The sequence below is a fragment of the Nymphaea colorata genome, chromosome 7, assembly GCF_008831285.2.
Source record: "Nymphaea colorata isolate Beijing-Zhang1983 chromosome 7, ASM883128v2, whole genome shotgun sequence".
Classification (NCBI taxonomy): Eukaryota; Viridiplantae; Streptophyta; class Magnoliopsida; order Nymphaeales; family Nymphaeaceae; genus Nymphaea; species Nymphaea colorata.
Window position 1 is genome coordinate 11,510,043 of NC_045144.1, and position 26,447 is coordinate 11,536,489.

General features: G+C 38.0%; 1 pseudogene; it reads right to left on the reverse strand.

The window, feature by feature from the left end:
- Positions 1-522: 522 nt before the first annotated feature.
- LOC116256980 (chaperone protein dnaJ 49-like) lies at positions 523-26,057 on the reverse strand (annotated as a pseudogene).
- Positions 26,058-26,447: the final 390 nt, after the last annotated feature.

Here is a 26,447-nt window from a genome sequence, read left to right on the forward strand (position 1 = left end):
CAAGCCGCATCAATTGAAGAAATTGACAAGGGACATCCCATGACAACGCTGGTGGCTAAAGTTCAGTTTCTCCTCCACCACCAACCCCCTCTCCTCTTTATTCTTCTTCGGCCACTTGAATCTGTGGAACTGGTCAATGCCTGATATGAGATATGAGATCGAGTTGCTGCACACTTCTGTGGATCCACAAGTATACAGTATCAAGGAAAAAAGATGAAGATTGGGTTATTTCTGAATTTTTTAGTGACGTACTATGTCTATTTTACACTTTTTAATTTTTTCATAACATTTTTTTACCCTTTTAAAATGTTCCTTTTCTACTATAAACAGGGATATTTTCGTCATTATGTACCCATATACACAATTTTTTTACATATAACCTGTTTTGACAACCCGTTTCTACAGGATATATATATATATATATATATATATATATATATATATATATATATATATGTGTGTGTGTGTGTGTGTGTGTGTGTGTGTGTGTGTGTGTATGTATATAATCAATCTTCTTAGTCATCTTTTTCTTACAAGGTATATCTTCTCTATATAGAGTACCTTCTTGGACCGGACACTCTTTTTCGCTACGACTGTGTTATTAATGCAAATCTGTTCGTGTTGGCCCATGTCCACCTGAACTCAGCTGAACACTCTCCACTCATTGCTCTCATCATGAGCAACTGTCATCACCCTGTTTCTCTCTCTCTCTCTCGCTCTCTTTGATTTGGCCTGATTTGTTTTTTTATTCTGAAACAGCTCTTAAGGTGGAAAGATTAACGGAAGATGTGGACAGCGAAAGAGTCATGCATGGAATCGTCTTCTGCCAGATTTTTCTTTCTTTGACAAGTAGCCTAAACCAGTGTTGTTAGAGGTGCACACCTGCATGAGGTCTCTGTGCATCACCTAGAAGAACGCCTCAAAGCATCTGAGTGATGCATCATTTACCTAATTAAGGTGTGTGGCATGACGACCTAATTAAGGTGTGTGGAATATATATATGTGTGTGTGTGTGTGTGCTTGTGTGTGTGTGTGTGTGTGTATCGAAATCGGGTCAAGCAACTGATTGTTGCAAATGCATCTTTTGATGGATTCGAGGTGACAATCACCTAGAAGACGCTGCTAGGTAGTTGCATTTGAGAACTCACAGAAAACCCAAGCTGGGGACATCCAGCTACAGCTTGATATGGAAGAAAAGCGACCTTTTGGGGTTGACAGATTTGGAGTTTAAGAAAGCTGTGGCATATAGAGAAAAGTCAACATCATTAATTGTTTTAGAGCTACAAAATAAATGGAGACATGCAAAACATGATGTAACTTCACAAGAAACGGACTAAGTATTGAGGTCTTTTCATGTATGACTATCAAAGCTAGTGCTATCTGGATGATAAAATCATGAAATATTGGGCCGAGAACGAACTGGTACAATTCAAATAGGTTGATTCAAACCAATTTTCGCATGTAAAATGAAAAAAAAATGTAAAATAGATGACAAGAAAACACCTAAGTACAAATTAAGGACAGCAAAGAAACGATACATTCTTTGTCTTTCTCCTGGCCTTGCTTGTCTTCAATTTAGTTGGCCCGAGAGAATTTGATTGTTGTTGGTGGTGGCCTTGTTTGTCTTCGATTTAGTTGATGTAGTAGAGCCCATGTATCTCTTTCGTATCCATCAGCAAATCCTCCTTTGGGGTTTCTGGAGAAAATAACGTGCCAGTCAAGATATTTTGGTTAGTTTGCTAACGGATGCCTATTAGGAAATTTATGTAACATAGAGCTGGGCTAGATTTGTCAACAAGAGGAAAATGTCTAATTCCTTTAAACTAAAGTTGTAGATCCATGTGCCATCTGTATTTGAAGTTGGCATACATGGTTTTGTATTTTCTGCTGGATGATTTGGATCATTCCCAATTAAGTGTTCTTTCCTAAAGCTCGTTTCGTTTTCCACCACTTATTGCAAACCCTAAGAATGGAGCTTTTAGCTATCCTGGGGGATTTCTCGCTGTCAGATTGGTTCCTCTCTTCTTCTCTGCTGCTTCTATTTTCTTTTGGTTCGTCCTTTTTTTTTAAGTTGTACTCTGGCTTCCATTACTCTTTGGATGTTTTTAGTTTCATTTAATACAAACTCTCTCTCTCTCTCTCTCTCTCTCTCTCTCTCTCTCTCTCTCTCTCTTGTGTGTGCATGTGCATATATATGTATATATAAATAACATACCACTTAGATAAGGGATAGAAGCTGGGCGTATTAAAATTCCTTTTCTTTATAATTTATCACTATCTTAAATATATTTGGGGATAAACATACATTAAGTTACTTATTTTTTATTTTATTAATATACCATAATAATTAAAAAAGGAATGGCACTTATAACATCAAAATTTTAATATTAGAAAAAATACTTTTTTATAAAAGTAATTTGAACATAAACATTGTTTAGATTAAATTAGTGTTTATAATGAAGACATTAGGAGATTCATATTTTGTTCAGAACACTTTTTAACACAAATATAAGAGGTCTGTTGGTTTTTGTTTGTGATCGAAGTAGTGTGTGTGTGTGTGTATATATATAATGTAAGAGGTCTGTTGGATTTTGTTTGTGATCCAAGTAGGGTGTGTGTGTGTGTGTGTATATATATATATATATATTGTAAGAGGTCTGTTGGTTTTTGTTTGTGATTGAAGTAGTGTGTGTCTGTGTGTATATAAATAAATAAATATATATATATATATATATATATATATATATATATATATATATATATATATATATATGAATGGTGAACTGACTTTTTAGAGTTATTCAGCCATCTAATCACGGTTGTCCGATCTAACTTGATAGATAGTTAGGAGAAAAATAAAGAGAAAAAAATGATATGTATTTTCATTATAAATTATTAGTTATACACACACACACATTATATATATATATATATATATATATATATATAATTTTCAATGACAGTGCTATCTCTTTTATAACAAAAAATATTGAGAAAAGTCTTATCAATGTAAATTATTTGTTTCTATTCGACAGGGTGGTTCCTCTCTTTTTTGAATTCTCCACCACTAAAGGTGAAGTGTGGTGGAAGAAAGAAATAAAGTGACAGCTCCACGCGTTTTGAGAGAGGGAGAGCGAGAGAGGGGGGGAGGGAGAGCAAACAGAAAGATGGAATTCCTTCCGGCATCAGCTAGTGACGATCGGCAACCATGAAGATTCATGAGGACCGTGGTGTAGGTACTGTGAATAGCTTTAAAATAGGGAAGGGAAGCTGGTCGATCATGGCAGGGCGTCTTTCAGATGTGGTTTCATTAGCATATGTGTTTTCTATAGGCTTTTGTGGTGATGCTGCTTTGTGTTGAAGTCGGTAATATATACATGAGAGACTTCCTTCATAAAAAAGGTTGAAAAGTTGTGGAAACTTGTTCTTCTGCTTGAAGAACATATAATTAGACTGTGCTTCTGATGTAACAGATTTGGATTTTTGTTGTTGCCATGGTATTCATAATTCCTGTCTTTGATAGCCACCATATTGCCATGGGAAGCACAATCTACCAACTTCACATAAGTATTTTGATTCGAGCCTTTCTATTCCACCTCTAAGTCTGCGTCTTTCCGACCAAGACAGGAACTTTAATATCAACGATGTCATATCATGTAAATTAATGGTTTCTATTCAACAGGGTCGTTCCTCTCTTTTTTTACTTGTCTACCACTGAAAGTGAAAGTGTGGTGGAAGAAAGAAACAAAGTAAGAGCTCCATGACCTTTGACTTCTCTTGCATGAAGAGAGCGAGAGAGAGAGAGAGAGAGAGATGGCTATTACATGTTTTGTTCTTATTTTAAATAGTAGTCTGTGCTGGCGAGTGGAAAAGAGAGATGAGTCCGACAAATCCTAAGATCAGTTTTAACAAAAGAACTGAAGAATGCAACTTTAGTTTGAAAGCGGAGAGCGCTTCGGGATGTAATGGATCCTTCAGGTCCCTTTTTCAACAATACCGAGGAGTAACCAGTCATTACATGATCAAGATGGTTGAAGTTTTCTTGGGAATAAGATGAATGGTGAAGAAGTTTAACAACACTGTGATTGTTCTGATTCTCAAGATAGAAGGAGCTACAAGTGTACACCAGTAGCAACCTATTTCCCCATCTAACTTCTTAAATAAAGTCATTTCAAACGTGCTGGCTCTTAGAGAGGCTTTAGGCAACACAATCCCAATTGTTAAATAAATTTTTCGTTGACCTATTATAGCACCTGTTTGGATGGAGAGAAAGTAGGATAAAAGGAAAAGAATGGAAAGGGAAAGAAAGGATTTTGGAAGAAAAGGAGAGGAAAGAAAATAGAATGAAACAAATTGTTATAAAAGCTTGTTTGAATAGAAAGAAAAAGAATTGTTCAAACTATGTTTGTTTAGACTACACAAAGGAAAAGAAAGAAATAATTTAAGTTGGTTTACAATAATACCCCAAAGACTCTAGAACTTATTATGCAAGTAAAATATTTTTGATTTAGTTATACGGCTGGATTCCAAGGGTCACATGTCAATGTTTAAAAACCTATTTCATATGTAGCATAATGTTTATATATATATATATATATATATATGAAACTTTAGCAATAGAGGACTTATGTAAAAGGCCAAGCAAACCAAAAATGTCTATGACCTCAGGGTTTATCTACGCAACCATTAGTAGAAAGAATAAGTAATGAATCAACATCAAAGAGTAACTATGTCAATATTACTTGAACATCACCTTCCTGACGATCGGGGTGCTCACGCACTATTTTCTTTGTCTTTATATGTTTTTTTGTATCAATATTCTATTGATAATGATTTTGTTTTTTTTCAACTTCAGCAGTACATTATAATAACCTCCATACATGATTGCAAAATAATATACTTTGTTATTTTTTTGAAATTTATATCTATCAGTTTGATCTAATTTTATGAAAATGTTTTTGACGATTAATTTGCAGGGCCGGGGAGAAGAAAATGTGGATGAAGTTGGTGCTATGACTATCAAAGCTAGAGGTAGCTAGATGACAAAATAATGAAATGTATGATAATTAATTGATATAATTCTTTTTCTAAATCTTAAACGAAAAAAATATGGTATCAATTAAACATTGGCATTACTTGGGTCAAATGACGGACAAATTAATAAAGTTTTTATTTGGTAATTAATGATAGCTGTGCCCAATAGCATTCGGCCAACCTTGTATTCTGTGTTAAGACAGAACCAATTAAAATTAAAATATAGAGATCTTCCCTAGTGACAGAGCCTATTCTGTATAAGGTCACCCACCATTGCAGGTTCATTCAAATTCAACTGCATCATCTAGTGTGATGGTAAGCCCCGTGGTGGAGCTACATGATGGCTGGTGCCGCACAAACTTTGGTTATGTTCATGCTAATAACTCCATACGTTTCAGGCAGCTACTTCTGCAGTAGAGTGGTTATTCTGTTATTTTGTATAATTAAAAACTGCTTTCAAAAGACCATGCTCAAACAACTGGTCAATGCAAATGCACTGTGATGGTTTTTATCCACACAAAACAAAAAAATTGCTGATTCCAATTCCTTTATATATATATATATATATATATATATATATATATGGACATAGGTCGTAAGTTTTCGTTACCAGAAATTAATTGTATCGGTTCGCCATAATTGGATGCAAGGGCCAGTTAAAGGAGAAAAATTCCGCCGACTTTTCTTTGAATCCCAGGAATGACTTTTCTTAAACGGCGATGACATGCTTTCAGTTTCCAGTCGACCTAGTTGGATCGAGAGCAATGTGCTATACTAGTGCAAGGATGGAACTTGGAAGCACTATGTATGCCAGTTGAAGGACATTTGACTCTACTCACATGGGCATGGGCATTATGGAAAGCCGGATCTAAAATTAGTGTCTTATATGGTCTTATGCATGAAACATTATGCGTATGGGTGCTTAATAACCAAAATAACATGTGTAAGTGAAAAAAAAGACTTTTAGAAGGACAAAAAGGGTTTATGAAAGAGTAAATATTCCAAAATATACACTTCTTTATAAAATAAAACAAAAATACTCCAACCCTGCACCGACCTACACAATCCAATATCATTGGACTTGCGTAGGGGTTTAAAAAGGGAGACCCAGGCAATCGCCGAAAGGAACTCATGGGACTAGGAATAAGATTATTTAATAAAATATAGAACTCCACATGCCAGTCCGATAACAAACTGGTACGATTCAAATAGGTTGATCCGAAACAATTTTCACAGATAAAATGAAAAAAAAATTATAAAATAGATGACAAGAAAGCATCAAATTACAAATTAAGAATAGCAAAGAAATGACAATAGAAGCAAAAAAGAGGAGTGAGAAAGACAAAGGATGTCTAGATGGCTATGAGCTTACAACAACCAAAAGGTCGACCCCTCTTCTGAAGATTAAAATGAATATATATATATATATATTTTTTGTTTATTTAATATATATTTATCTGTATTTATAATTATATTTATCACTAGGAACCTTATTTTCCTAAGGAGTATGTTAACTTGTCAACCTTCTTCCTTCAACTATTCATTGAGGTTCTTCGTTCTTGAAAACAGTAATATTCAAAAAAATATTGTTCTTTCCACTTTTGTCTGTTTTGCTAAAAATAATGTAGACCACAAAAATGCATGGGAGCCCCAACCCTGTGATGTATACCTTGCCCCTTCACTGAGGAGCGTGCTGCTTCCTGTCTTCACTGAGGAGTGCACTGTTTCACCGAGGAGCGTACTGCTCCTTTTAGTGTTTGAACAATAGTGTGGCACCGAGTGTGTTGTTTCCTGCCTTCATCAAGGCGTGTGCCTTTCTTTTGGAGTGTGTTGTTTCCTACCTTCACCGAGGCACGTGGCTCCTTTTTTGTCTAAAGAAGGCCACGCTCTTTCCAGCCTTCACTGAGGAGCACGCTGTTGACTTCTTTTTCTGTCCCTCAACAAGGGAAGGTCACGCTGTTTCCAGCCCTCACCAAGGGGCGTGCTGTTTCCTTTTGTGTTCACCTGTTCACCGAGGAGTGTGCTGACAAGGGAGTGCCACCAAGGCCTATCCGCCCCTTCAGTCGCCCGATCCGCCTCCTCAGTCGCCTTTGTTGTTGATTGAATGAGGGAGAAATTTCTAGTATAATATGGCTGCATTGTCCTCTTCTAACACTCCTCGCACTCCTACTCCACCAGGTACACAATGGAATGTTTTCACAAGTTTGGTTTCAGTCAAGCTTGATCGATCAAATTATCTTCTCTGGCATTCTCAAATTGAAAGTGTTATGAAAAGTCAAAATTTGATCATGTTAATAGAAAATGTTCTGCTCCACCTGAATTTCTTGATGAAGCACACACACTAGTTGAGTCACTGTGACTCAACTAGTCATGTCACAACTGGTTCGTGTTGGTATGACTATAGATGCTTGCTGCATCCTCCTTGAAAAACAGTATGCCTCACAAAATAATCTTCGTATTATTCAGCTGGAAAGAGAATTACAAAACATAAAAAAGGGGGGAATGTCTATGACTAAATACCTTCATCATATTAGTTTCTTACATGATTCTCTTAGCAGAGTGGAGCACTTTGTCTCAGATATAGACCTTGTTCTCTATACCTTGAATGGACTGAATTCTGAATATGAATCTTTTATTACCACAGTTATTGCATTCAAAGATCTGCCTTCATGGTCTGAATTATATGATATCTAAATTACCCAAGAGCGATGACTTGGAATGCTTTCTTCATCCCAGATGGCTCAGGTTGAAGCCACTGCCACTGCCTTTATTGCTGAACAAGGGTGTGGGCGTGCTTTTATTACTGAGCAAGGCATGGGCATGCTTTTATTACTGACCAAGGGCATGAGCGTGGCAACTATAATGGTGGTAGGGGTAGAGGCCGTAATGGATGAAGAGGAAACTATGGAAAAAATAATAATACTAACAAGTCTAGCCAAGGAGTAACTTGTCAATATTTTGGCAGAAGAAATCATACAACTCGACAATGTTATGATATTCCAAAAGCGTTTATGGCAATGGCACTCAACATGGGAAAACCTGACAATGCATCTAGTAGTCGAGAAAATGTCAGCAATACTCAAGACTCAGCCTGGTATCTAGACACAGGTGCCTCCCACCATGTGACAAATTCAGAACAAGATATGCATGGTAAAGTTCCCTATCATGGTTCTAATTCTATTATAGTTGGCAGTGGTAGTAAGATGCAAATTAAAAATATAGGGAACGTGTACCTACCTAGCAAGATGTCATCCTTTGTTTTGAAAAATGTGTTGCATGCTCCTAAAGCACACAAGATTCTTATGTCAGTAGCATGGTTTACTAAAGACAACCAATGCTCTATTGAATTTTCCTCTAATGGTTTTATTCTTAAGAACATGCAGACGGGCAAGATTCTTCACACAGGGCCGCTTGAGAAAGGGGGACTCTATAGATGGACGAGAGAAAGGAAGGACTCTACTAGCAATCCTATCAGTATTGGTGATGACGATCAATAAAAGACTGCTAATACTTCTTTGGTTTCTCAAAATTCTTACTCAGACATTTAGTTATGGCATTTGCGTCTAGGACATGCTCACTTTCAGTTGTTAAACTCGTTGAATGTTGCTGGTTTTATTTCTGTTGATGAAAGACATAAATTAGATGTTTGTTGTTCTTGTTCATGTGTGCTTAGAAAACTGCATAAAATTCATTTTCCTAAACCTGAGTTTCATGCGACCAAACCTCTTGAAGTGTTACATGTTGACATTTGGGGACCAGCACCATGTGCTTCACGAGAAGGGTACATGTATTATTTCTTAATGGTTGACGACTACCCTCACTTCTCATGGATCTTTTCCATGTCAAAGAAAAGTTATATGCTTCCATGTTTTAAAACCTTGTTAAGCATAGTAGAGTGTCAACTTGAAACAAAAATGAAAATTTTCCATTCAGATGGAGGAGGAGAATTAATGAGCTCATGTATTACCCAAAAAATACCCATTTATTTTTCTGCACACAGGTAATTACACCTCATACATGCATATATATATTTATTTTTAGGCAATCAGAGATGTCTAAGACTAAGAGTGTTGTGTATCATTTCCAGAATATAACACTTCACACATCTATTCATATCTAGGCGCATAAATACATAGATTCGCTACTATAACATGCATATATATATATACATATATATATTTACAAGCAACAAAGGTACAAGGGCTACATGCTGCACTCATAGCTGAGTATTCCCATACCTTATTGCTCTATGCTGCAATCAAAACATTCATTTACATGTATAATTTCAGCCCCACCAAGTAGAATTCTCCTTGCTTTATGTATATATATACCTACCTATATAGATAATTTGTAAAAGAAACTATATAACAGTTACCAGGGTCTCTCTAACTGTATAGACCCTGATTTTTTACTGTCAGCACCCTAGCTCCTTGGCTTTCTTGAACCTCCAAGCTGCGGATAACAGTCACATGGACCAGTGCCTCTTTGCTCTTGATCTTCACCCCAAGATGCAGGAAAACAAGGGTTAGCTCTCACTTGTTCCTAATTTCTAACTGCTGGAACCCTTCCCCCTATGGCTGCGTTCCTAATTTCTAACTGCTGGAACCCTTCCCCCTATGGCTGCAGCAGATGGGAACCTGAGGTATAGGGTTAAATAAGGCCAATACATGGTGAGCAACACCCCCAAATGATTTTTCTCAGGAAGGCTTCTCAGCTGCCCTCAATCATCTTTAGTTTCTTTTAATATTTTCAGTTACCACTTCTACCTAGGTATATATTTGGTAACCCATTCATTTCTTTCCATGACTGCCCCCTTTATGATATAGTTGACAGTTTCAACTATTTTTATCAGTTATTGAATCTACCAATTATAGCCTATACTCTTATTAAACTTTTTTGCGATAATATGGAAAAAGAAAAAGAAAAACGTGGGCATTACAGCAACCGTTCGGTTTGAGCCGGAAGTATTGGTTAGAATGCCATCAGTTCTTAGAGATGATGTTAGCAACCATCAATTTGATCAACTTTCAAAGGTCGCGAGTTATAATGAAAAATTTGGCTTTTGGTATTGTTTTGCCTGCAAGAATGATATGTATAGAGGGATAAAATTTTGATATAGAAAGCATATTTAGATGGGTGCCTTGTGATTGAAGAAATCGACAAGCGACATCCCATGACAACGGTGGTGGCTAAAGTTCAGTTTCTCCTCCTCCACCAACCTCCTCTCCTCTTTCTTCTTCTTCGGCCACTTGAATCTGTGGAACTGGTCAATGCCCGATATGAGACATGAGATCTAGTTGCTGCACACTTCTGTGGATCCACAAGCATACAGTATCATAGGAAAAAAGATGAAGGTTGGGTTATTTATGAATTTTTATTTTCTTCCACAAGATCTTTCCTTTCTGATCTTTGTGCAGATAATAGTGTAGGCCCAAGGGTAGGATGGGCCTTCTGGTCACTTGCTGAAATTGGGTCATTAGAAAACAAGTCCTGAAAATTTCTGGCTTATTCAATTGCTTTGAATTTCTTGAGAACAGTACTTGCCATGAATTTAAAAAAGAAACAGTCTCAAATAATGTCATCTACCAACAAATTGGATTTTGAACTGGATTTTTGGCCATCTCAATTAATGTTCAAAACATGTACATCTATATGTGATTAAGGTACATTGTTTGTTAGAGGTAACTTTAGACTGTTTGTGCGGTTGCAGATGTCCTGATGAGTATAAGAAACATGGTAAATTTGACATGGTTTAATTCGACATACAACCTTGGTTAAATCTTACCTTGTTGTTGAGAAAAAAGTAAATCAAAACAAAAACATAGCTAACATGAGATATGAAAATAGAAAAGAGGCAAGTGTCAATCACAAAACGGAGAGGGGGGGGGGACACTTGAGCGATAGGAGGCAGCGGAAGTGGGTGGTTGCATGCTTGCTTCAAATAATAGTGGTAATATGTGCTTCTTTCATTGGTACTGGTTACGACACGATTTACCGGAGGAAAAAACAACCGTTGAAGTTTTATAGCAGTGAAGACACATATGAGTGTCAACATTTAACAATCACCAGTATACATACGATTTAACGGCAACAAAAAATCTACCGTAGGGCATATATACCAGCCACAAAAATCACTGGTATGGATAAGTATCCACACCTTTCTCCTAGCAAGTTCCAGTTCCAATCAATCAAAGGTATGTCTGGCGGGATCTATTCCTTACAAGTCAACGCACTAAGGGGAAAGAAAATGCAGCCACATGTTGAAAGACATCATTCGAAAGATGAAATCAGCCCTGAAAAATAAAGTTTTATGTTGCTTTCACTGTTACAATTTCCCTCCATCAAAAGGTGTATCTATACATCAAGAAATTAAGAAATTATGGTGATTGCCAGCCAAAAAAAAGAAGCCAATTTCACCTTTCATGATGTTCCCAGCTTTCATACAATGAAGAACAAAATGATATTCTTCCTTTGGTGCTTTTAATATCCACATTCGGATTAGTTTTACATGTGGCTAATTCTTTGGCTTATTTTTACAGGTTGACTAATTATTTTGTTTTATTTCTATCCAAGTATCGTACTTAAAATTAATTTTAGTTAACAAAGGAAAAACATCCTCAGTTTTTGTGTTTGCAGTTTTCAACGAACAAGGAATGATCCTTCTGGTTCTATATTCTACTTCCTTAATTTTTATGTACGAGAATTTTCCACAAAAATCTTCGCCTTAGAGGCAAAATTCCATAATCAATCCTGCATGTTGCCACATCAAAAACCCCGTGATACTTTTTTACATATATATCTCGCTTTCAGTCATTGACATTTTTGAAACCGTACTCTTCAACTTGGTTCACTTAATAGCTCATGTTGCTTGTAAGATCCAGAATACCTTTTACATATATATAGCTATTAGTGAGTTACATCTTTCTACTTAAACTCATCCCCACAATCTTGATCTATATAATTTTGGAGTTTGTACGGAAGCCATTCATTAGCAATTTTTCCTTTTTAGTTTTATTTTCTTGGTAATATTTTCAATTTGAAGGGATAATTTCATCATTTGGGTGACTAATATTTTTTAGTGCTTTGGCCTTCTTTCAGGTGGTGGGTAAAATCCTGCTCACCTGAAGGGATAATTTCATCATTTGGGTGATTGCTTCAATACTTTTGACGAGCTCAAGTGTTTGTTTGAAAAACAGAAGGAAAAGTTGGGTGGACATTTGGTGTTTCTCAAAAGGAGTTATCTCTTATTTTTCTTATTTAATTTGTGGAGTAGTGTCTCTTAACATTGAAAACATTGTTCGTTTGGATTTTTAGATTTAAATACATTGACGTCACACGTAGTGTTTGGGAAAAGATATATATGTTACTTTTTTACAGTTCAATTAAAAAAAAGTATGTGTTAAACTGTTTTTAAATCCAATGTACGGGGACTTTCTGTAGTGAGATAGATCATCAATATTGATGTATACACATGCCGCTACATTCTATAATGCAAATGCGTTACAAAGAATTTTATCATGAAGGAGCACGATTTGTAATGCAGCGACAGCTGCATGTATAAGAGATTCTGAACATCGTCTTTACTTTACTCTGCACTACTAAAATCTTTCTTGGTTGGGTCCTGAAATTATTTTTTTACAAAGTACGAGTCAACCAGACCCCTACTGAAACCCAAAAGGTTGTAGGATAATAATTGAAAAAAATAAAAGGGTGTCGGCGCCGGTGCGATACATCTCAAAAAATTACAGTGCGGCGGTGCAGTGAGGGTATTTATTATTATTATTAATTTATTATTATAATATATTAATAATGTCGAATTTGATAAAAAAACTAAAAAAATTGAAATCAATAAGGTGCAGGCTGGGTGCAAGTCGGGGTCGCAGACGCAACGCGGGTGCATCACCAGGGTTGCTCACCAGGGTTGCCGCATCCGGGTGACATAGGTGTTCTATGGCGAAATCGGGCCCCTTATTTTTTATTCTTTTTTTTTTATCTGTTTTCTCCTTTCTCGTTTTTTTACTGATGTGGAATATGCCCAAAACTTTTTTTTTCTTTGGTTGCTCGTGCTGCACACTGCAGGGGCTCATTATCAACTGACCCCACCTGGTGACAAAGAATAGCAGATTTGGCCGAAGAAGAGATTCAGCGCTATGGGGTTCCTTGGTGAAATAGAGTCCAGCAGAGGGTAGTAACAGTGAACCTTTTCTTATTGATTTGTGCCATTTTTCTTTTCTGTTGTTGAGGAGCAAGCAAGAAGGCTCTCTGTAGTCGGTGAGCATGCAGTATTACAAGGCACTCCAAGCTCTCTGATTGAGCCCTATTATATTTGCTTACACAATTGTAGGATTTGTTTTAGGACATAGGTTAAATAAAAAAGTGTTTACAACGATGTGATAAACACTTAGAAAAATTAAAAGCAATAATATCATTGTATGGATTGGTTTTACGATAACATGGTGCTTAATAAAAGGCAATAAGCAATCAAACAAAATAGATTCTAATAATGCAAATGGAATATGCATTTTATGATATCCTAAAATAAATTTAGGTTTACAAGAATGCGATAAGAACAAAAAATCATGCGATAACACAACTACATGATTTATTTTATGGTAGACTCAAGTAATTTCATGCTTACAAGTAGAAATAAGCACTCAAAAAAATTAAATGCAACAATGATACTATATGAACTGGCTTTAAACCAGATTGCAATAAAGCAACTGTAGGATTCGTTTTATTATTCATTCAAATAAAATCGTGTCTACAAAAAGAGTTTCTATCGTCAAATTTACGTGTTAAACAGAGAGGTGGGCATGAGTATGTTAACCATCATCCATATTAAGATACTATGCATAACGTCACATATGTATATTTCATGATGGTCACAACAAAATATATTATTGCATTTCAGAACCCAGTTTTGATAGACTATCTAAACAAGACATAGTGTCTCAACTGCAGGCATGTACAAATACAATTCATGCTAGCACACTGTCACTACAATATTTTTGTTTGTGCCCTACGACCAATACTTTAGGACAAGAACCGTAGTGAATAACCTCTACATTTGGCCAGGACAGTGAATGAGTTTTCCCACCCAAGCCATATTTTGTGTAAACCACAGTTGCGCGATAACCTTTTCCACCTTTTTTCTCTCTCTTTATCTTTCTCCCCTCAAACCCACAAGTTAAGTTGCAGAAGCGTAATGTAAATCTAGGATTTCCCCATTCTTTTAAACAACAAAAGATTGAATGCATGACAAAACGGAGAGGTTGGAATGATTGCGTTTTGCTCCTCTTCGTCTCGTTGCGACGTCTTTCTTTTTACTAGCGCCTTCTAGTACTCTAGAAAGGTTAGTTGGATATGCAGTTGGAAAGTTCCTGTTTTTTATAACCACATCAATTGGAGGCTTCAGATTCTTGTTTGGACATAATGTCTTAAAAAGGCAGATTATGTCGGTTGGATTTCTGTCATGCTACTCTCGTGTGTGTTGATTGCTCTTCCATACCAACTTCCTTCTTGCCTTTTAGGTTCTTAGACCAAATCGCCTCTAATGCATTGCCTCTCTCTCTCTGCCTCAATATTATCTCTCTCTTTCTCTCCCTCCCGATCCATCATGGTTTCCACCGGTGAGTACTCACTACAACAAATGTTGATAACTGGAATTAGGATCGGTTTGTAGATCCTTTCCTAAATCTCAACTTAAAAAAGATGTGTTATTTGTGACAATAAAGCCAATCCCTCACCCCCTTTCTGGTGAAAATCCACCTTCCGCTCATCCCTGTGGACCTTTCCAATGCAGCGATGTCAAGCATCCATCACAATCGACCGATTGTCGCTGACAGAATAGGCGAAGAAGAAGAAAGGTTCCTCAACTCTGTCATTGCTTCCCAAATTTTTCTGCTTCATCAAAAAATCCATGATTCACCTGCTTTGTTGCTCGTTTTCTGGCATTTCTCCTTGCTCAGTTTGCTCGTTGCTCACCTCGCCATCATCATGTTGTTGTTCATCTCCTCTGCTTGCAGCAATCGCCAAATTGCTGGTTCGCTCGGATCAAATAGGAGTTTGGTTTTCGAATATTTGTCAAAAATATATGGTTAATAAAAATTTCAAGAAATATTAAAAATTAATTAGAATCTGGCCAGTCTCACTCTTAAATTGGCCATGAAATGTAATATGCTTGCAGTCGGCTCAATTGGATGAGCGTGAGAATTAGGGGATGCACAGGTGACCAACTCCTGGTAGAAGGCAAAGGAAGAGCCTGAGAAATCTTTGCTTCTTTTTCTTCTTTTGATTGTTTAGAATTTGATTGATCTAGTTTCCATGGGCATGGACACATCAGCTTTTTTATCTTCCCCATTTTTATAAGACTTTTTGGGAAGCGATTGTAAATATGGTATAGAGATGGTTGGTTGGCATTCATTTGACATGCAATTTCCATCTCTTGAAATAAATTTATTTGTACAAATGTGAAGCTTCCGCCCCTTCCCTCCCTCCTCTCTCTCCTTTCGTTTGATATTTTTCCACCAAACAATGCCAACCAGAACTACCCAATGCCTTTTTATCATCAAAATCAGACGCCAAATTTTGTGGGCTCATTTAGGAGAACCAGAGACACTCAAACCTGGTCCCTTCTCCAGCCATCACCACCAAACCTGGCCACAGCCACAGGTGCAGAATGGTTGCACTCTTTTGCTTTTTCTTGCTTTTTTTTTGCTCGTCTTCTTTGTCATTTCAATTTTTTTTTTTTTTTTTGGCCGGCCTTTACCTTTGAGGAGAATACCTCACCACACCTGAGGAGAATACCTCACCACACCAAAGGCTACTACAGAACGCCATCTTTTTCATGGTTTTGTGTAGCTTTGTAACGTGTCATACCCACTTCAACTTATGAGTTTCAACGAGACAAAATGTTAATAGGTTGTTATTTTCGTGGAATACACATAAATCACCTTTATGCATACCCAGTACTCGCAATTACTAACCCAGAGGAACAACTACACTCGCTCTGAGCCCATCTCTCAACACTCATTTTGCTACTTGCCAAGGTTTCAAAGAACACTCAGGCTTCCACCTCTTCGCACTTTCATGTTTGATTCTTCCAGACATTTGATTGCAAAGGCAAATAACATTTCCTAATCCTTGAGCTCCTTGACATCACTGAACCCATCTTCATAGCTGACACAAAGAATCTTTCCAGTCTTCTCCTTCAATTGACTGATAGCAAGGGCTTGAAACTTCCTCCTTGACCCTCAAAGGAATACCTAAGACAAATCGAAGGTACATCGTCATGCAGCAAAATTCCTTTTCAAAAATAGTTGGTTTATTAAAACTTCTTAACGTCAAGTGATATATTACCTAGATTGTTTTCCCTTTTCCTTCGAGAAGAGTACGTTTATAAAACCAAGTGACCTTTGGTTGGAAGAATAGAAATGACTAGGATGGTTTTTGCAAACTAAACATAGCAAGAAAGCACTCCCCTTGAACTCACCCTATAAACATAGGGCTTTGTGATGGAAGGGTTCATAACAAGATGAATTTCTTAGACTTCTCCTATTGTAAGGGTTCCTTGAGAAAAAGGGGAAAAAATGACTAAGAGAAAAGGTTTCCAACTCCGCTACCCAATTAAAACACCACTTTCAAAGCTGACGCGAAAGTTGAAGGTTGACAAGATGAAAGGATGGATTCCATAGCCCATGACACATAATAATGTAGGTGTAACTTTGAGGAATGGTAGGAGGGAAAGGTACTCTTTGCCTTCCATTTCATATAAAATAAATTAACTCAGATTGTTGAAGAGATATAACACACTAGAAATGAAAAACATGACAGCTCAATCCTCTCAACCTAATCAGCAGCAGCATGATTCAATCTGCTCGTTGTCAAAAACCGTAACATATACAACATGTCTTCTAATTGCCACAGCAATTGGTACTGACGCAGATCTTCAAATAAGTCAACAACTAATTCAAAATCAATCAGTAAAATTTATAGCAGCAAACTATCTCATTTTTTCTTTGAGAAAGAAGCCCCAACTTGGCGAACAAAACAAATCACACATACCCAAGCTATGATACCATGTGAACAAACTAAATATCTCACAAATAGGCAAATCTATGACACTTCTGAATCACAAATTAATTTGTTAAGAACCTCACAAATAGCCCTTTAAAAACTTGATCGACCAACAAACAGAAAACAACATAAGCTGTTGGGATCTCCAACAGCTTGAAACATAGCCCATGCAGAGTCCTTGGCTCTCTACAGCTAAGATATTCAGCTGGTAAAGCAGAAAAAGAAAATAAAGTAAAATAAAATAAAAGACCACAAAGATAAGAAAAATAAAAAATATGAGATTACACAAAGCAAAAAAAATACATACTGCTGACTTCCTAACATAGTAGATGACATCTACAGTAAAAGATATTCAGTGTTTCATAGCAACATATGAAAAGCATGTCCACCACAGTAAGCATTTTCATTTACTTATGCCACATACCAAGACTCGTTTAACCAATCCCTTGGCATTACAATGCAGAAGAACCCATATGAATGAATGCATACAGAAATACAAATATCATACTGGATTGGAAAGCAATCGATGATCACATGATGAACATACATATATGTTCACTCACTTTGACAATTACAAAAAAAAAAATCAATACTGATTTAAATAATTCTGCTTCTCCTCAGACGCCTCAAAGAATAACATGAAAAAGGGAAGTTAAAGAATTAAATTGCCTAAGAATTACTTATGAAAGCTAATGACAGACTTAACGTACTCCAATGTGAATGAAATACAAAAAAGTGCTGTTGAAGCATACCAAAAACAAGGTATATATACACACAAAAATTTCATGAAACAACTTGAGGACTAGCACAACGAAGACAACAAATCAGTGAGAGAGACAGGAAAAGATAACATACAAGAGCTGTGTCGGCCATGGCAGACGCAGAGCCTTAGCCAGAGAGAGAGAGAACATGTTAACATAGATGTTTCAGAAACGACCGCATATGAGAACACCCACCAGCGATTAGGGCTGGACCACCTTCTTTCTGCAGGCCAGGGCTGTAAATCAGAGACAAAGAATGAGTATCTAAGCAGAGAAAGGCATTTTGTCTCGGCCATGGCCTACTCAGAATCTGGATTGAGCGACAAAAAGGGAGAGGGGGTGGAGAAAGAAGGTTTAGTGCATACCTTGAAGAAGAGCGGGAGCTCGGAGGGAGACGGGTTGCATGGCAGTTGAAGAAGAAGAGGGGAGATGCAGGGGAAGAGCCTGCGGCTGAGATGTTTCACCGAGAGGACAGGGAAAGAAGTTGAAGAAGAAGAGGGGAGACGCAGGGAAGAGCCTGCGGCTGAGTGGTTTCATCGAGAGCAAAGGGAAAGTGTGTGGGATGGAGTTTAGAAGTTCGTCTGGGTTTAAATGTTAGGGAAAGCAAACAATTTCTTGGTGAGAGAGAGAGAGACGGACGTTGAATACCTGAATGAGGCCGAAAGGCTTCCTTCTTGGGAATTAATTTTGATTTCCCATTATCGCGGAATTCCTTAATTTTCTTGCTTTCCATTAATGAATTAACAAATAGTCCAACTCCAGATTAAAAAGGATGTTCAGATTAGAATATTCCAGTCCCTTTAATTGTACGTACATGGTAAATTGGTGGATCCGGTGCCCACCAATTAACATCCAAATACTCAATTTAATGTGTTTACAGACCCAATAGTCATCAATGCTTTCCAAAACCTTTATCCAATAAATTAGGATCTGTATCCCGTGGGAAATAAGCAGGTCCAAAAAACTGCAAGGTTTCAAAGTGACCCGGTTTTGATTAGGCAATTTCTTGTGAAAAAGGCCACAATCGACGATCGATTTCTGCCGAGGCCTTCAGCTAAATACAAACTAATGAGGGAGAGGGGGGCGGGCAACATGATGTACCCCCATCCCTCATCAGTCGTATCAGCCACTCGACTCACTGCATGCGGCCAACGACTGCCCATATATTTATTTATTTACTATATATGTATATGTATATTTATTTATTTATTTTATATATATATATATATATATATATATACACACACTCTCTCTCTCTCTCATACAAGGCTTTTCTAACAACACTTAACCACTTAAAATCCTTCAAATGATATCCATTGGTCAACATGATCCCGTACGCCTATGGTCTACTTTTTCTAATCATTTGTATCTACTCCTTCGAATTGCCTTCAATTGATCAAAATTTTGTGGTCGTATGAATTTTCAGTATGTTACCATCTTTCCCCTTCTTCAACATTCTTGACTGTCTCATTGTATGAGTATGATTTGAATGACCTTAGCAAGTATGAGATGTATATTCATGCTTAACATGATGTCAGTATTACCCTTCATTAGCTTTAAAGGCTTGGCATCATGGATAACAAATCTACTCACCTGTGTTGGACATGCTGTTTGCATGCAACCCATACTGATAAGACAATGTACCAATTCACTAAGTGTAGAAGAGCAGATTAAAATGTCATACAATTACCATGGTAGTCATCAAACCAATAACATCAAACGCCTAATATCTCTACTTTTGAGAGAGAAAGGCTAAACTAGTATCAGTATTCTATCAGACAATATAAAATCGATAAAACAAGATAATAGACAAATAGTATCATTAATGAACGAACATGAATGGGAATCTAGCAAACAAAACACCTTTTATAAAGCTTTGACAAAAATTTTACACTCAGTTTACGACTGGACACCTATTATGACATGTCTAGACAATTGCATAAATGAAAGGAATTGCATCATGGATTCATAAATACATATATCAGTGTCCAATGAAATCAGTTTACAACTTTCCATAGATTGAGTGAGAGAGAGAGACAGTGATACGAAGTTTGCATTACACAACAATGTCTTGAGGAGTACACACGAAAAGTTAGAAAATGCACTCTCAAGGTTTCTGTATGTGATTGTGGTTTTATGAGATACAATGTGCTTTTTGTCTGTAAGAAAGCTAAACATTGCACAGAAATTCATGAGAAATGAGAGGAAACGATCTCTCAAGCTTCCCATATGTGACTAATGATCATTAAAATCAATGAGGAAACAAATAGGTTTCTCTTTAATGAAAGCAGTCTCTTGCACAGAAATTCAAGAGAAATGTCGGAGATTGGTGTATCATGGTTCCAATATGTGATTACTGATCATTGTTACCAACAAGGAAAAATGTTTTTCTAGAGCATATCCTTCCCCTAAGTAGAATGTGTACAATCATGGCCAAGCTTGTCTATAGCTGAATATTGAACTTTCCACAAGCTTTACTTCAAAATCATTGTTCATATATGGCACAATCAAAACTAAAGCAGTTTCTATATTTAACAAGGATTTGAACTAACCTTTCTTCCTCAAAGACAGAAATGATTTCTCTGCTTTAGTACTTGTGTAAATCGATGATGGGTTTCCTTGGTATTTCAGCATGTGCAAATCAACATTTTCACTTACCAATTTGGGGCATTTACTAATTGACCCAAACTTCAGAGGTAATGTCGGAATTTATGAACTGTTCTAAGCCCGCTGCCTGGTTCACCACAGCTTAAGAGTGGCCCTCCATATCAGTATATATGCATTCTTTACCATCGAAGGTGTGCTCTCCTTGTACCGTCTTGCAGGCCACTAGGACCTTCTCCCTATCAATTTTTGAGTAAGGAACTCCCATACCAACCATGATTTTATCCTTCTCCTCCAAGTAGTCAAACTTGTAACCCAGTCAAGGTTGGGAGTGACAATTTCTGTCTCCAAGAACTGGGGCACTGGTATGTAACCTCTCACCCTCTCCTTGTAATCGGCCTATGATTTCATCCCCAATGGTCTGATATCCCTCAAAACCCTTGCAGTCGGATCTCGAAGGACCCTTCGGAATTTTATGAGGCTTTTCCCTGATTCTCATAGACTTGCCATTGGTAAGAGAATGCCCAACGTTTAACTTGCCCCCTTTTGGAACATGATTGCAATTCACCAAGGGAAAAAGGTCACCAACTGTAATATCAAATAGTGGTGCCTGTTATTATCTTCGTTCCCTCCCATCCCTACATCTTGCTTTGAGTCGCCAGCCTCGTCTCCTCCTTGATCACCTGACTATTCATGCCATTCCCCCACGGCGGGTTCCAGGCTGCTTTGCACTCCTTCCATTCGCATGTGAGGCCTCCAGCAAAGCGACTTAGTGCTCTGCTGATAACTCCACATAAACATAAGAAGAATTATGAGTACCTTGCCGTTTGACTATTGGTAATAGGGCAATGGTGCCTTTCTTGGGTGATCGAATGAATGTGCCCCCATGGCCTAAATGGTGCTTCCCAATTCCAACTATTTCTATTTCCAACTTGAATCAACATGAAGTATGAATGAACATCCAAGATTTCATAAAATCTGGCTCATTCCTTTTTCATCAACATTAACGATTGTATGGCCATTTTCTTGTAGGTTCTCTTCACTTCCTGCAATCTCTTGCTTCATGACCTCAACGCAAGGGAAATTATTGTTGCTACCATAAAAAACGAGTTGATGACAGACCTTAACCGTCTCTTTGTCTTGAGAGGCGGACACTACCTTTGCTATTTGTTCTCCATCCTTGTATGACAACTCTAGAATGTTCTCAGTTCTGATCACCTTACCATCTAAGTTGTTAAGCAATTGTTCCAGCAGGTCTTTGAAAGCCTTTTGCTGTGCCATTATCATTCCCAATCTCTTATCCATGGATTCTCGGGAATGCTCGATCTTCCCAACCTTCCTTTCCATCGCCTCCGTGAACTTGTCCATCATTTGGTTCTCTTCCTCCAATTGCTTGCAGAAGGATTCAAGAACTGCGGGATCCTCATCCTCATCAACAGACAATGTGAAGAGGTGGTTTGGTTTGGTGAAGAAGACGACCGGCTCTGATACCATTTTAGCCACCACCTGCTAACATCCACCTGCTACGAGAAAACACTCACCCACACACACTGCCATAACCCTGTTAGAGCAACCCTCACCAGAGGAAATCCCTAGTTCATCGATAACCCTAAGGACCCCCACAATTCCCTTATTTATAGTGATCTTCTCGATCAGTCCAGTAGACCTGATTCTTGATCCTCACCCTAGACTGTAACAGTCTCCAACCTGGTTCTTGAAATCGAGAGGCTCCTCAACTCAAACCGAGATGTCTCCCCAACTTTGTTCTTGAAACCGAGTTGCTCCCCGACCCAGTTCTTGAAGATGATACGTCACTCCAACTCGGTTCTTCAAACCGAGATGCCTCCCCAACCCAGTTCTATGAAACTACCCCCACAACTAAACTCTCCGAGAGGTAAAACTCCATTTTGGGAGGTCGATGCAAGGGTGAATTCATACCTGGGTTATGTGGATGATTGGAGGTGTCATGATGAGAGCTGCTAGAGCCAGTCTAGACTATGGAGTACCTGTCACGACATGCCAGTCAACCTGCAGAGTGATGTCAGGGCCATAATCTCCATAAAAATCAACAAGCACATGACTTTGAACTGTATAACATGCATGAAAGCCTACCTGCAAACCATGAAATATCTCAGGCGTAGGGAGCTCAGGACACCAGCTTTGCACAGAACTGCATCAGGTTTTATACTTAGAAGAGCCAATATTTTATCCTTTGTTGAAGAACATCTAGCAGAAATTGACAACCAGCCGTACTTGCTCTGAACAGATGATGGCTTTATACAAAGCTCTCTCCACTTTCGGTGTTGGATCGGGGCGTCCTCTTCCATGGCAATTGTGGAAGAAGCTGCGTCATTTTTTTTTTCTCTAGGAAAACCTCATTTGATATCTTGCATGTGTGCTCCTAATTTTGCTACAGATGATCAACACAAGAAAAGGGCTACAATAAAAAAAACTCAAACTTCCTTGGTGGCTTTGATAGAAACAGAACACGCTCTTATTTTAGTTTGGGAGCTTTTCTTTATACCCAGCATGATAAAAAACTAGGGCTCTTTTAGAATCACAGTTCAGGGAGAGAATTATCTTAGCCTTTCCTTTATTATCAAGGGAACATAGAATTTCTTACCCTCTCCAAATAAGATGTCATGTTTCTGTCCCGGTTTCCCACTTATCATGACATCTATCACAGTCAAAGAGAGAGGTCACCCTTTTTCAATAAAAACAACAATCATAAATCGAAATTCGCCACAATAATAAAAAAATATAAAGATTTAAGCTAAATATGCTATGCATGATGTGTGAAACCATAAAGTTTATCTAAACTAATGCAATGCTACACTTCCTTTGATGAATAATGTTTTATCTAAACTAATGCAATGCTACACTTCCTTTGATGAATAATGTTTTATCTAAACTAATGCAATGCTACACTTCCTTTGATGAATACTCTGCTGCTCACAAACCAGTGAAGTGGATGAAGCATTCCTCTTTTGGAATGCATGAGGAAGACTGAATGGATCAGGTTAGGAGGGGACATTGAGAGCATGATTGCCAATCGTGGATGTTGGGAGTTTTCAAAGAAGACTCAAAAGGAGGGAATGGTCCACGTATTTTGAGACAAAGGAGTTGAAATGTGGTTGCCCCTGGTAGTGAATAAATATCAGACCACCCACCCATTAGCGATCTTCTGATGTCATTGAAATATCGTGGTTGATGGACTACGATTACAAACTTCCTGATACGGATCGTGAAAAATTTGGTCACAGACTCTTTTCTATTCAATGAAGCCTCAACGTAGTCCCACCTGAAGAAGGTAACATTCTTCTGTCAAAAGACACTTCAGACAGATTGATCTTGTTTTGTTCATCGATTGGTTGACAACAGGAGTCTGAATTTCAATACTCGCTTTCAAGTGACTCCATAACAATAGAAACAGCCTGACCTTAGTGTTGAGTGATTGAAGTCAGACAAAATATAGTAGTGCAAAAATTCCTCTGTGTTCCCTAGCCCTGTGCCTGGCTCTGTAAATGTGCGCATTGTGGAAGACTTCTTCCTGTGAACCGACAAAGAACAAACAGAAGACCTCGTCTGGGTCGAAATTCTCATCAAAGAAGTCGTTCCTGGCTCTTCTTCTTCTCCTCCTAATATGGTGTTTCTGGTTAAACTGAAAATCTTCAACCAGACCTGTTTGGTTCATACTGCCTCCGCAATTCACCGTCACTCAAGCACTTGAAAGCTTTTGATACTATCTTGAATGCCTTGTCGGCACCGGGGCCTTATTTTTATCTGGATGAAATTTAAGGGACAATTTCCAGTAGGCTTTCTTGACTTCCTCCACAGAGGAAGTCTTCTCAAGGTCAAGAATTTCATAGTAATCCTTGCTCCTCGTGACTTGCCGAATCAATGCAGCATGTTCTCGGTGAAATCACATCTACCATTCGAAGAACCCGCGCGTGCCTTCTTTTCTTGCCGATTCGAATTCCCCTCTCATTCATAGTCTTGTTTCCCCTGAGATATTTCTTCCTTAGAAACTTCAGAATCACGATTCATTCTCTCACAAGCAGCCAGAAGATCATCAACCTGCAAATTACCATCGAGGCGCCGCGCAATTCGAATGAACTTCAGCGCTCAGGATTCAACACCAGAAGCGAGTGCCTCTTTCACGATACTGATGCATCTCAATGCTTCATCCTTATTACCATCCATGGATGAAACCATCCGAGTACCTCACACCAAATCCTTCACGCCCCTATTGGTATCGATTTCTACACCGACTATACAAAATTAACCCCCTAATTTTGGTGCCAAGATCAGAAAAGAACACAAAAATTCACTGGACACATCTAACCACCATGTTCCTCTAAGTAAAGAAGGTCACCAATGGTACGAACAGAAACAATGAAGCCCATGAAAAATTGGGGATACCCAGGAAAAGTAACCAACAAAATTCAATAAAATGAAATCAATTTCCAGAAAACAGAACTCGGGGACAATCTAAAACTCCAAAACTGATCAAAATTCCGATCTGTGAGTCCAATGAAGCCCCAATCTGACAAACCCCCGTGAACTTGACTCTCAGTTTAAATCAAGCCTTAGTTCGATGATGATAACTAGCCAAATTCAACAAATCCTGGAAGAGGGTAGGCATGGAAGTGCTTTGAAGTCAGACAAAATATTAAAAAGCTACTCCTGGCAAATAGAGGGCAGGAGCTGGTCATGGCCAGCGAAAATGGAGCTCCACCATATTCCAACAAGCATGGCATCATGATCTTCATAAAAATCAACAAGCATAGGACTCTAAAACTGTATAACATGCATAAAAGCCTACCTGCAAACCATGCAAACAAAATATAGTAGTGCGCCAAAAAGCTACTCCTGGCAAATAGAGGGCAGGTCATGGCCAGCGAAAAAGAGCTAACCTGTAAAGAACCTGAGCAACAGCCGACTCGTCGAGTGACTGTCCTAATCTGTAGACAAGGCGCAAAAAATTCATCCTGATCATGTTTATCTTGTCATGAAGCTTCTTCTCTTCATCATCCATGTTCTCTGTTTCTGATTCTCTCGTGGCTGAAGAACCAAAATTACCTGCACTACTAATTCTGCGAGGTGCAGACAGACCTAATGCCTGAACTGATGAGTGATGATCCCAAACTGGCAGGGTTTTGAGAGGTGGATCTGGCATTAACATTGCTCGTGGCCTTCAACAGAGCAGTCAGGGTAGCTGAATCAAACAACACTTTATCATCATCACCATATTCTTCTTCTTCTTCACTATCTGCTGCCTCAATGATGTGAGATGCGGTAGACCCGTTCTCAGCAAATCTGACGTCAGAGTTTCTGGAGAACTTCACGAAATTCTCTAACTCCCTGACGAAATTCAAATCGTCACTGTTGTCACCTGTAGCAATTGATCCATCATCAGCATCCAGCTCTTGCTTGTTTCTAATTTCGGAATCATTTGGCCCCTGTGAACTAGTTCGGGGTGACTTATTCACGACCAAGTTCTGCAATTACCCTGGTGCCACCAGCCACTTTGGTCTCTATTGATCCCAACTTCCCGCCATTATCCTCTACCTCCAGAGAGCTCGTGCCAAAAGAACCAACCCTGCCCACCGTAAAAAAACTTCATCCTTAATGTTTCTTAATGAGGCACTGCCGTTCATCATCTCTGTGATTTTGAACATTGGTTGTCACTGCCAAATTATAAGTGAAAAACTTGACTATTTTAAATTGTCCTGATCCCAACTCAAAAGAACTGCTTAGAGAATTTTAAAATTTAAAGCTCATAACTTGTCAGTCCAAGTTATTATTTGGACAATCTCATGAATAAGGATGTAATTGAGCCTGGATACGATTCTAGGATTTTGATTTTTTTTCCTGGTTTTCTGTTAGTACCAATTGATCCAGCTATGATTTTTTAAAGTACTTATTGAAACTAACCCGTTTAAATCCTTGGAAATTTATGTTATAAAAAGT